Raw genomic sequence first — 11,145 nt, 5'->3', positions numbered from 1 at the left:
CGCCACACGAAGGCGGAGCAAGATGCGCAACACCTAAGGGGGCAGCGCATGCTGCCCCAGCAAACTGACTGCGTAGGCCTAACCTATCGCACGTGTAGGCTACAACACAAAAGGCGTTGTGTGCAGACCTAACTTGCACAAGCCTATGTGCGCAGGCCTCCCGCGCAGACGGTACGCTCACAAGGTGCATGGAGCTGTGCCTGTTTGCACGCGATGGGACGCGTATGCACACCACACCTCGCGCCTCGTACCCCATGTGAACGGGACATGCACACAGTGCGCACGTCCTGCACTAGCTGTGCACGCGCACGCGCAAGCGGCGTGCGAAGCCCACACAGATAGGATCCTTCTTGCAGGATTTTTTGTCTTTTTCTTCGTTTTTCCCTAAAATCTATTTAAATAATAAAACATAATTTTTCCTACAATAAAATAAAATAGTTAATTTTAGAAATTATTCAACTAAATAAAATAAGAAATTCAAAATATGGAATATAATATTCATCCGAAAAATTAAAAATACGTAATATTTAAGGGTTCACATTACAAATTTAAGCACGAAAGTTTTTGAAGTGTTACAATAAACCTTGGGCACACTTTGGTGCCAAGATTGGTGCCCTTGCGTGCACTGCTCACAAGGTACGCACGGTGCCTCTGATAGGACACTATCGGATAGCAAGGGTTCTTGACACTGTCCTTCCCCTACACACAGTTTGCTGCATGTACATAGTGTTCTAGGGGACTTGCCCCAACACTTTTGGGTGCCTGGATAGCGTCACATGCGCACCCATACACGACAGACCGTGTCTGCGTGTCTTCCTATCACTTCTGTGCCTGCACACGTCGCAGATAGAGGCAGTGGCCTCCTCTGCCGTTCCTCACTGTTTTCCTTCATTTTTGCTTTTGCAATTCACCAATATTCACTCAATAATATTAAACGACAATAAGAAACACAATCCATCAGAGAAAAACGTTCAAAATACCAATTAAATCCACCAAAAATAGCATGAACACACCCACTCTTCTACATTCATTTAAAACAACACTGTCTGAGGATTTTTCAAAATATTTGCCTTCTAAATGCTTCTAGAAAACCAATTATTTATATCCAGTAAACTAACACTATCCTTACCTTGATGGAAACCAAGCTTGAAGCTAAACGCACGAGCCATTTGTTCCCAAACATTAAGAAATTTTCTACAACATGCCATGACAGCGTCTACAAAGTTGAGTGAGTTATAAATGATTCTGCAATGTTTTCAAGAGAATCTACTACATGCAATCATTGGGTCAGGTTCCTAACACATAAATATATCCCTAACCACTTACTTATTGAAAGGAAACTGAAGAAGAAGGGCAGAAAAGACAGGAAAAGCTCACCTACCTGCAGTAGGCGTTCAGTTGACAGCAACAGGGGAACGCTTCTGTTTGAAGCTTGCTGCACGATTTGGGAGGCTAGATTTGCATGAAGAAGATTATTAGAAGTAAAAGGAAGAAGAGACAAAGCTCTAGAAGAGAAATAAGCTCACCTTAAATCTGAAGGAAGACGATTCCTCCTCTACAGCGCACTAGTGCAGTAGCAGCGGTGTATGACAGTTTCTGGGTTGAATCTCCGAGTTTTGGGATGATTACACCGTAAGGATTCAATTAAGGGTTATCCTAGGACCAAAAGTAACTATTCCTAATCTAGAACTGGAATGAAACTGAAAAGGAACAGCTAGAAAACAAAGGAAAGAAGCAGTTCCCTCCTTGGCTCTGTTTTGGTTGCAAAGAGGACTTCTGTCGAACCTAAAACGAGACTCGTGAAGCTAGGTTAAAATGAACGATGTGATGGATGAGAGGAATGTCTGAACTACCGGAAAATAGTAGAAGAAGGTTTAACTCACACGGGAAGAAGCCATGCTTCCCACTATCCCGTTCGCACGCACACGTACACCCCCGTCTCTGGGTTTCTCTCCTAAAACTCGATTATTTCTCTCAATTCTTTATCTAATTCGCCTCTGTTTCTCACTCTCAACTTTCTCTCTAACTCACCGAAGGAAATAGAAGAAAAAGCAGAATGACGAGGAAGGCTTTTACGTGAAATTTGGTGGAATTGGAACTATTGGATTGCATGTAATGCAATCAGGCCATTGAAGAGGAAAATGGCCGACAACTTGGTGAAAGGAAGCTTGCGACAGTAAAAGCTGGCATGAAAGGTGGTCAATATCTGCTGCCACAAGAGGGACAGTTGGATTCCACTCATGAAAGAAATTGAAAGGTCTCAGGTCGAAGTCTCACAGCTAACACGCCCCCGGTAGGCCAGAGCAAAGTGCACCTGTGGGCAGATTTGCTGCTTTGAAAATAATTCCCTTCCCTTGGCCAAAACCAAGCACAAGGGGTGTGGGCTAAAAGGAACATTTGCCCGCGTGCCCGTACAGTCCAAGGCTTCCTCGCAGGATGGAAATTCTTCCCCTCCCGTGACTTGACCTAGGAAGACATTGCGGGTTGAGGAACATGCTCCCCTTCCCGTGAACCTTGCCCAAGGTGTTTGTGTGGAGTCCGTAAGTTGAGGGAAAATTCTCTCTTCCCTTGAACTCCTCACCTAGGGTATTACCTTCTAGGGTTAGGGAAATTTCTCCCCCTTGCGGTTTGAGGACTTCTCTCCTTACTCCGAAACCCCAAAACTACATGTCCCCCCATTATCAGTGTTCTCCTAATTGTTTTTCGATTTATTTCTCGATATATTCCCAAAAACAGCCCCGATTTATTTCTTTAATTTCTAATTAACTAAAGTGCACCTAAGTCACTTCGAAGCCATTTTCAAAGAGATTTCTACTTTTAGATCTTATCTTGAATGCCACCAGGAGACCTAGTTGCGGGATGTTACACAAAAGTAGTGTAACCGCCTTGTTGTGATGGAAAACCTTTGAAGAGACAAAGAAAGAGTAATTCTTTTAGGACTATTCCTAGAGTCTTGAGACTAACGTGCAAGTCCCTATAAAGAAGACGCGTGTGAAACCCTGAAATTTCTTATTAAAACTTGAAATTCTATATTTAAAATTATTCAAAATTTTAAATTTGGCTTAAATTTTATGTACATGTGTGTGAATAAATATTTTAAAATTTAGAAATGAAAAACAAGACAAAACAAACAAAATAAGGAAAGAAAAACACTTTGTGAGCAAGCCTCACGGTAAAAACCCAAAGGAACGCCTCGCGGAAACCCCCTTTGCCCGCATGAAAGGGCTCGCATGCACGCGACAAACACGTCCACTCACCCTAACCGACCACTGGTCAACCAAGCCGCTTTTTCTCCTCCGCTGCAGCAAGCTACCACTTAGAAGTTTTTAGCCATGCACGGTCAACCACTAAGTCGATAAACGACCGTGCTTCCATGCATGTGATCTAACTTATCACGTTGCAACTTCTCTTCCTCTTTAAACCTCAATTTCTCTTCATTTATCCCATTTTTGTTTTACAACCTGAAAAAACAAACACTCGAGAGAGAAAGAGAGTGAGAGAGAGAGAATAGCGAGCAACTCCGTCGCAGCAAACTTGTCCTTGAGCTACTCCTCCCTTCTCCAAGCGGTAAGCCTTTCACTCACCTTATTCTTTTTTTCTTCTAAAACCAATACATCTCACAAACTCCATTTTCTTTCCTCATGCTTACTACAGACCAGTTCTGCAAGTCCAGTATTGAGTTTTAAGTTCCCAATGGGCTAGAAATGGTTTTATTGGATCCCAGTTGGGTCGAAGTTAAGTTATAATAGGCCCAATGGGGCGTGAACAGGATAGGTGAACCCTACCGGCTGAAATTGACAGGAAGGTACATTCACAGGCCCATTTGGCTGAATAGCAAAAAATTCTTGAAATATTTAAAATGATCTAACTCGATTAGGGTTTTCTTTAAAATAGTTACTATTCTAAAGTAAGAACGCAGGTCAACCTTGAAACCCTAAATACATTTACCCGTTATCACAAAACAATTAGTGTTATCCATCTGTTTACCGATTATTGATGAACCACTCCCTCTGAATGGATACTGTATTGGTCTTTCCTCTGACGAGAGTAGATCACGATCAACTGTAAGGGTCACAGTGGTAAAGTAACATTGTGATCATAGAACTTCTGTATTACTATTTTTTAAACTGAATTGTTATTCCTATTTATAGTGGTAGTTGGCGATCCCTTTTATTTTTCGTTGATATAGGATCAAACGGCTTCACGGAAAGATTTGAACCATTGGAACCAAATGAGTCACTTTTGTTAGAATAACTTAGTTTGTCTATTAGTCCATTCATTAATCAATTATAAGTTGTTATAAATGAGTGGTTGTCATGCATTTGATTATGTAGTTACGGATGGATCAGTGAATGCCATTTTTAAAAAAGATATGTTTTCATTTTTACTATGAAATTTTCAGTAGTCTCAAACACTCAAGTACAGTATTTAAACTGGTAAATGTATTTTCACTTATGTGTCTTAATTAACTTCTGAAATGTTCCTAGGGTCACCTATGATTATCGGCGTAGCTCTTTTGGTGGCTCTGCCAAATTTTTACGGATAATTGTAATTTTCTCAATGGTCTCCTGAATGAAGTCTACTCCTAAGTAGCACTAGTTCCCGACTTCACTCCAACAAGTAGGGGAACAACAAGACCTTCCATAAAAAGCTTCATACGAGGTCATACTGATGCTGGAATGGTGATTGGACGTTAAAGGTAGAAGGAGAAATCAATTATTTCCAGAAGATTCTTAGTCGAAATGTCAATAACTTTGCAATTTTTTAACGTGCAGGAAAACTAAAGAATGGTCTATGGAGTTAGTTGTTATGAGATCTAATCATGGTTACAAAGAGAAAGATGAAACAAATTAGCAGAATCCTCGTCACATGATTGCAAAGACGGTCCAGTCATAGTAGCCCCCTTTGAAGGACTAGTTTATAGACATAGAAGTAGGAATCAGATTGTGGGGAGTTGAGAAAATTTTATTTATTTTCCAAGATTTCCATCTTAAATTTTATTTTCTGATTTCTCTGTAACAAAAAATAATTTGCTTTTCTTAATTTCTCTAGGATTTTTTTTTTTCCCTTTTGTAGTTGCACATGCGTAATTTGCTGTTATGACAATAAAAGACACATAACAATGCAACAAATAAAATATCAAGCACTACTTTTCTTCTTAAGTTCCTGAATTTTTGTGTAACTCTAGTGATGGATGGATTGCCTAGAATGAACCCTCACTAAAAGTTCATGAAAGGTGGTAGAGTTCGAAAAACAAAAAAAGGAGAATAATTATTGCTTACAGCTTTATATATGATAAAGACAAGATATCTTAGCCTATAAAGTTGCAAAAGCCATCAGCAGAAAACGTCAAAGTAAGCTTGAATCTTATTGCTCAAAGGTCATTCCTAAAAATAGAATCCTTCAAAGTCTCGCATGCCTGAAAAAACCTTGTTGTCTTTCCTATCAATTTAGTTCTATAAAGTATGAAGTTATAGCCTTATGGTTACCCCGTGAGTATTGGTAGTTTATATAATCTAAGCAACTAGACAAATCTTGCTTAAGCGAAAGTAGCTTAAAGCACTAAAAAGTGCAAACCCATAGACGAAAGAAGTTACAAGCCTAGCAAAATATTAAGAAGGTTCCCCAAATTCTCAGATGTTGACTCTTAATAAAAAAACTCAGGGTTAGCAATCAAGAGACCTTAATTCTATCAAAGTTGTCAATTGTTCCTTCAAAAACCCTGTTATTTCTCTCTTTCTAAATGGATCAAGAGTTTACCAATGGAATAAGTCTAATTAGCTTATTACTTTAGATGGCTCTCCACATTCAAATCTCCTCTCTCACGGTGCCTACTATAACCCAATTTAGATCCAAAAGGCAATAAGCCAACAACTATTGGCATGCATAAAAAAGAAGAATGTGATTCCATGTCCCTGCACCACTTTTTCACAAGTAGCGTCTAATTAACATATTACTTTATATGCCTCTCCACATCCAAAGCTCCTCTCTCACAGTGCCTACTATAACCCAATTCAGATCCAAAAGGCAATAAGCCAACAACTATTGGCATGCATCAAAAAGAAGAATATAATTCCATGTCCCTGCACCACTTTTTCACAAATAGCATCCGTTAACCAAAATCATGCCTCTCTTGATCAACTTATCCTGAATGAGAATGCATTCTCAAACCACTTCCCAAGCTAAAAATGCCACCTAGGGAGACTCCTTTACCTTCCCCACCAACTTCCACAGAGACCTTTTACTCTACCTATCCTTGCTAGTCTGAAAAGACAATACAATAAGACTGAGAAGAGTCTTTTAGAATTTAGGCTCTAGCTAGTGTAAGAAAATTTGATACAAATATTGAATTCAACACATCCATTCAAATATAATACTATCATAGCGTTGTTGAGAGACTTTTTGATAAAATCCTTAATTTGCTAATTCACGTCTTCTCTCTATCTAACTATTATACACAAAAATTTTAGAACTTTAGTTGATGGAAGACTCAAATGAAAGGAGAATTTATACTCCTTTTATAGATGAAAGAAGATGTCAGAGTACATTTATGATCATTGAATGTGTTGATAATCGTTTCTTTTATTATAATTTAATTCTCATAAAATTTAATAATTTATTTTAAGATTACTCACTCCATCAATATATTTTTTTCTTTATAATAATTATCTATTATTTTATGTGTCCTTTCTGTTAGCTTCAACCGTTATGAGTCTACGAGAAAAAATAAAACGTCAGGTTAATTGATTATCCACTTAATTATTTGAATTAATAACTAGTTTCATCTTTACTTTCCTTGGAGATCTCCACCTGTGATGCATTAAGAATCCCCACATAATCCTCCACCTTCCAATTATTTAAATTTCTTATCAGATCAACAACCAATTATCATAACAAAAATTTCAAATAAAAGTCCCCTTCTTCCAATCAACTGTCCTACATAAACTCATCCTCTCAACCAACCAATTCTCCATCAAATCCAATTCTAGAAGACTCACTCATTCATAACAATTCTATTCCACAACCGTATACCATACAGCCCCTTTAGAATTTTGGTATACCACCTCAAATTCTCTACCCAAATTTGGCTCCAGTTATCTTCCTACAGAAAGTCTCTCTTTCCTATCATGTTTTTGAACTGAATGCCTTTGCCCTTCATTGGCTTTCCACTAAATAAAATAATTCTAATTTATACCCTTAAAAATTTGTTATTCTTACCTGAAATAATACTCTAAGAAGGAAAAATAATTTATAACATAGTTACAAAATATTTAAACCATAATTATAAAAATATATACATTTATTACATTCCTAAAATATACATAGAAAGTATTAACTCTCTAATGACCTGTCCATATTAATTCTCTAATGAGTTGTCCACCTCGCTAACATCTCCCCCCTCCCCCCCAAATTAATGTTGGTAGATCAAGATGCATCAATTTGCCAACCAGGAATTGATGACGTTACCTAATCATGGATTTTGTAAGCACATCAGCTATTTGGAGAGCACTAGAAATATGTGAAAGAGAAATGACACCAGTATCCATAGCTTCTCGTATTGAATGATAATACATTTTGATATGTTTGGTACGCTCATGAAAAATAGGATTGGTAGCAATCTGAATAGCACCTGTGTTGTCTGCACGGAGAGGAGTAGGATTGGATTGACCAAACCCAAGTTCGGCAAGTAGCCCATGAAGCTAAACTATCTCAGAGCAAGTTGAAGATATGGCTCGATATTCAGACTTAGTGAAAGATTTTGAAACCCGATCTTATTTCTTACTCTTCCAAGATATTAAGGAATCTCCAATAAACATACACCAGCTAGTGACAAAATGACGAGTATCAGGACATCGAGTCCAATCAGTATTACTAAATGCAACAAGACAGATTAGAGAACCAGTCGAAAAGAATAAGCCACGACTAGGTGAGCTTATAAGACACCAAATGATGTGATAAATAGCTGTCAAGTGCAGACGACATGGGGCATGCATAAATTGACTGACCTATTGAACGACAAAGGAAATATCTGGTAGTGTAATAGTAAGATAATTCAAGCTCCCAACTAATTGTTGAAATGTAGTAGTATCAGGAAGAAAATCCCCTTCCTCATGACGATATTTCGCAATATATTCCAATGGAGTATCAACTAAAGAAGAATCTTAAAGACCAACTAAAGCAATCAGATCTTGAGTGTACTTGTGTTGATGTAAAAACACACTAGAAAAATCAGAATAAACGTCCAATCCAAAAAAATATGTAAGAGAACCAATATCTTTAATATGAAAAAAATCCTTAAGATGTTGTTGGAGACTAGTGATCAATAAAAAATCAGTTCCTGTGATAACAATGTCATCTACATACACAAGAAGAAGAACATAACTTGTAACTGTTTTACGAAGAGACAAAGATGAGTTATATTTATTCTGCATGAAAGAGAATTGGAGCAAAGTAGCCCGAAACTTGTCAAACCAACCTCTAAGAGCCTGTTTCAGGCCATACAAAGATTTTTTTAATTTACATACATCTGATGTAGGTGAGAAAGCAAACCAGGTGGAGGTTCATATAAATATCTTCTTTGAGATCACTATGGAGGAAAGCACATCCATCTAGTAAAGTGGTCAGCCTTATAAAGTAGCAATGGCAATAATAGTTCGCACAATTTTCATTTTTGCTACAAGTGCAAAAGTTTCCTTATAGTCTACGCCATACTCGTGTTTGTTCTGAAAACCAACTAAGCAAGCTTTATATCGATCTAGAGTTCCATCTGAATGAAGTTTAATTCAATAAAATCATTTATATCTAATTGGTCGAACAGATGGAGGACAAGATACTATGTCCCAAGTATGATTCTCTTGGAGAGCTTGGACTTCCTCCTTCATTGCTTTCTGTCAACACTCATGTTTGGCAGCTTGTGATTAACATGATGGAATAGAAATAGAAGATAAAGTAGAGGAATAACGATACCAATTAGGAGGATGAGATACTCTGGTAGATCATCGAATGATAGGCTCTGGAGGGATAGCCGCATATGAAATATAATAGACAAGTTTAGGAGCAATCTCGGGAAGGAATAAAGTAGGTTGACATTGTTAATAGACACATTCAGGTTTGAAATGCTTAAAAGATTGTGAGTTCTCAAAGGTAGGAAGAAAAATACCAACAGGAGATGACTCCACATAGGTAGAAAAAAAATATTGATTCTTAAATAAAACAACATTCCTAGAGATAAGAAATTTATTAGAGCTATGATCATAGCAAACAAAACCTTTTTGTGAAGTACTATACCCCATAAAAGCAAATTTAACAGATTGAGCAAAAAGTTTATGACGCTCATGGGAAGGCAAATGTACAAAACAAATACAACTGAATGTATGTAAGTAATGATAGGTATGATGTTTATTATAAAAATGATAGTAAGGAGAGTCAAGTTTTAACACCTGATATGGCAGTCTATTAATTAAATAAACGATTGTGTACAAAGCTTCAACCCAATATTTTGATAGAACAGACGACTCAATTAATAAACTACGAGTTATATCTAAAAGATGTCGGTTCTTACGCTCAGCAACCCCATTTTACTGTGGTGTATATGGACATGATCTTTATAAAATAATTCTCTTCTCAAATAAAAAATTAAGAAATTCATGAGACATATACTCTCCACCAGAATAAGATCTTAATACTTTGATACGTATAGAAAATTGAGTCTCAATATAAGCAAAAAAAGTCTTGAAAACAGAGAACACTTCATATTTAACATAAAGAAAATACACCCAAGTAAACCGGCTATTATAATCTATAAATGTAACAAAATACTTATACTTATCATGAGAAATAACAATTGTAGGGCCCAAAACATCACTATAAATAACATCAAAATATTTTATAGTTCGTTGACCAATATATGGAAAAAGAAGTGTTTTACTCTTGCCAAATTTACATGTAGAACAATCAGAAGAAATATTCAGAAAAGGATTTTTATTACTCAACAAACTAGAATTTAGCAAATGAGATAAAATATTAGAGTTTTGATGTCCTAAATGTTTATGCCATATTTCACTTTTACTATCAATAGTGGTATAAGCAAAAGATAAGACACGATTAATGAAAAAATGAATAGAAAATAATCTCCTGACTTTAGGCCCCTTCGTGATTGTTGTTCCCGACACCTAATCCTGTAAAAGAGAACCATTACGAGAAAAATGCACATCACAATTGTTATCTACCAATTGACCAACTGAAATAAGGCTAGCTGACAACCTTGGTGATATAAAAATATTTTGAAAACTTAATTAATATCCCCAATTTTAGTAATTAGTAAAGTACTCCCATTAGCAATCTCAATTTCTAATGAACCATAATACTTACGAACATTTTTAAGCATACGAGATGAGTTAGTCATGTGATTTGAAGCAGCAGAATCAACAAGCCAAAATTGAGATTTAATATCATTATCTTGTAAACTGAAAGTTGAAAAAGCTGAAACAATTATTTGTTGTACCATTTCAGGAGTAATTACAACTGGTCCAGCAGTTGATGGAGTTGTTGTAGGATTTATAGATCCAATTGGTGCAACAAATTGATTGTTGATACTTGCTGAAGCAAAATTATTTGAACTAGCTTCAAAAGCATTGACTTAGTGATTTTGAGGACATGTGGGACATTTTTTAAGAATGTGTCATTGTTGCTTATAGTAATTACAAAACTTTTTTTCATAATTGGTAGCAATATGACCATAGTTTTTGTAACTGTAACATTGCGTTCTGCTCATATCTCTATCTTTTCTTTTTTCTTGTGCTGCAAAAGCAAAATTGATAGTGTTATCTTGCTAAAAAGTGATTTGGGTTAAAATGCGTTATTCTTCACAAAGCTCCAAAGCAAACATCCAAGGAGGGAGAAGGAACACGATTCATAAGTTTGAGCAAATATTCTCAAAATTAGGCTGCAATTTCATCAAAAATTGATCTTGCTTATTATATTCATGAAATTTTTGAATTATAAATAGAGATGCATCAGGTATGTCAGCATAAACAATATCAGTAAATTAAGTCCATAAATTTTGAAATTCAAAAAAATAATCTTGAATAGAGAGACTTCCCTTAGAGTAATTAGTAATGTCATGCTCTAACTGAAAGTGTCTTG

General features: G+C 36.4%; 1 long non-coding RNA gene across 1 annotated transcript; it reads right to left on the bottom strand.

Moving 5' to 3' along the window:
• Positions 1-467: 467 nt before the first annotated feature.
• Positions 468-2,668, bottom strand: LOC110825952 (uncharacterized). The gene is made up of 2 exons (XR_002541957.2): positions 1,527-2,668; positions 468-1,452 (listed from the first exon to the last, which is right to left on the bottom strand). It is a non-coding gene; the product is annotated as an uncharacterized LOC110825952 (long non-coding RNA).
• Positions 2,669-11,145: the final 8,477 nt, after the last annotated feature.

This window comes from Carica papaya, chromosome 2 (genome assembly GCF_054855325.1).
Source record: "Carica papaya isolate Zhongbai chromosome 2, ASM5485532v1, whole genome shotgun sequence".
In the NCBI taxonomy this organism is placed as follows: Eukaryota; Viridiplantae; Streptophyta; class Magnoliopsida; order Brassicales; family Caricaceae; genus Carica; species Carica papaya.
The sequence above is the reverse complement of the archived record's forward strand: the minus strand, read 5'-3'. Positions and strand labels throughout refer to the sequence as shown.